At 48.6% G+C, this 2107-nt stretch overlaps 1 long non-coding RNA gene across 2 annotated transcripts in view; it reads right to left on the reverse strand.

Moving 5' to 3' along the window:
- Positions 1 to 2097, reverse strand: part of LOC102388078 — a 2927-nt gene extending 830 nt beyond the window's left edge. The window contains exons 1-3 of one of the 2 annotated variants that reach the window (XR_003092754.1): positions 2064 to 2097; positions 1277 to 1587; positions 1 to 224 (exon numbers count right to left, since the gene is read on the reverse strand). The exon at positions 1 to 224 is cut by the window's left edge and continues 830 nt beyond it. This is a non-coding gene — a long non-coding RNA (uncharacterized LOC102388078). Of the gene's footprint in view, positions 225 to 1276; positions 1969 to 2063 lie in introns of those variants that run through there. The other variant, XR_003092753.1, reaches the window with a different exon arrangement.
- Between the last annotated feature and the right edge of the window lie 10 nt (positions 2098 to 2107).

Raw genomic sequence — 2107 nt, forward strand, 5'->3', positions numbered from 1 at the left:
ATTACAAGAAATTTGAATAACAGCAACAAAATGGCACATAAAATGTAAAATCTGCCATTTGAGGCGCAACTTAAACAAGTAAAAAAAAAAGTTAGACAAATGTTACAAAATAACCTTTTCAACAGCTGGTTGCTTGTACCAGGGGTCTCTCCAATGGACTGAAGACTCAAGTTATCTTCTCCCAGAGGCGTCCTTTACGTAGCTCTCTCATTTGTCTGATGCATCTAGGTTTGAAGAGAGAAAAGTTCAGTCAAAGTTTTCATGACATACCTCATGTGGATGACTTCGGACATACTTCTAGTAGTTTCAGATGCCCTGGTCTAGTTTCATTAAGTTTTAAGCACGACTGTGGTGTTCCACCTCCCCCCCATGGTCCAATTCAAAGACCAAATTAAACTGAATGGTTAGATATTACAGTTCTATTTATTTATCACTTTAATATATTAGAGTTGTTGTGGAGATCAGGCTGTTAGTCAAAGCACTTAACTTGAATTCAGCCTGAGTAAGAATAAGTTAACATAATGTTACAGAAAACCAATACGTTATATAAACTTAACTATTTAGCCTGCAATTGACATTCAAGACAATGTGGGAAAACATCACTAGAGCCAATACAGCAACTTAATGTTAGAGCTAAAGGCCCTTTCCTTTTTAATAAAAAACAGGACCAAACAGTTTGAGGGGTTAAAGACACACTATCCTTTCCCCACCCAGTGCATCCTCAAAAGCTTTGTGGAATGGAGGAAAACCTGGTTTTCATCAATCTTCGTGCATTTGCTGCTTCTAGAAAGACGGTTACCTCCAGTCAGAACATCCATCCCTGTGCCACTTTTCCGGTACCAAAGGATAGTGCATCTTTAACATTTTAAAGACAAACCTGCTCCAATACACGCCCACAGAAACTGGTCCCTGGAGGATCAGCCAAATCAGTTAAAATCTGCAATACTGGTCAATATTCTTTTAGCAAACAGGAGACCGCAGCTTTAAAGGGGAAAATGCAGATGTTGGATAAATACAGTAAGAAATAGTCATTTTCATTTATAGGTCTCATACAGTATTTTATTAAAAGCAAGCCATTAATCTAAAACACCCACACAAATGTGTCTTTTGAAGGAAGTTCTTTAGTACTTATATCCCTAACCAAATAAATGGAAAGCACGGTTCCCCATTAGGATTCATTTGGTTCAGTCTGTTAATACTCTAAACTACCCAACAACCCACTTAAATGCTAAAACGAATTTAACATGCGGACGGCGCTGTTCCCTAGCTACCTTACCATTTTTCTAAGACGATACAGCTCCTTCCTCTTCAGGAGACTTAGGGGGACTCTTAGACCTTGATCTGGAGTTAGATTCTCTCTTGGAGACAGGCGGAGGGCTCCTAGACCTCGACCGGGATCGCGACCTTGACCGGGATCTGGAGACGGAGGATGACTTCGATTTGGATCTCCGGGCAGACCTGGACTTGGAGGTGGAGCGCGACCTGGAGCGCGTGCGGGACCTCGACTTGGATCTGCTGTAGCGGGACCGGCTACGGGACCTTGAGCGGCTCCTGCTCCTGGACCGGCTGCGGCGGCGTCTTCGGGGGCTGCGGTTTTTGAAACGCTTGCTTAGGCGCGCTCCCTTCCCGCCCACCTGGGCGAGCAGCAGAGGCCCATGCGGCTGTTACGCCTAGCGGCGGCGGAGCCCCGCGTGCCCCTGGGGATCCCACGTGGCTCTAGCTGTTTTCGCGCCGTCAGAAACACTCCCCCCCCCCAGGGGATCGGCTTCCTCTCGCATCCCGCAGGAGCTTTGCTGGTCACCTCCCCCCACTTGTGCAGAGGCTGCTGGGCATCCCCTCCCCTCTTTATTTGCCCCCCACGTACAATTCGCCTGTCCCCCATGGCTTTAAGGGGGTTCGTAGCCTCCCCACAATGCCTCGATCCCCCTCCCCCCAGGCTTTTAGCCGGGAACCTCGCTCCCTCCCCATTTCATTCGCCCCCCCACGTGTGAAGAAGCCGTCCCCCCTTGCTTTGAGGGGGCGTGTGTTCTCCCGACCAGGCCCAGACCCCGCCAGGCGCTGACCTGCGGCTGCGGCGCCCGGCACCCCCGCTCTCTCGGCCCGGGCG

This window comes from Alligator sinensis, unplaced genomic scaffold, assembly GCF_000455745.1.
Source record: "Alligator sinensis unplaced genomic scaffold, ASM45574v1 scaffold400_1, whole genome shotgun sequence".
In the NCBI taxonomy this organism is placed as follows: Eukaryota; Metazoa; Chordata; order Crocodylia; family Alligatoridae; genus Alligator; species Alligator sinensis.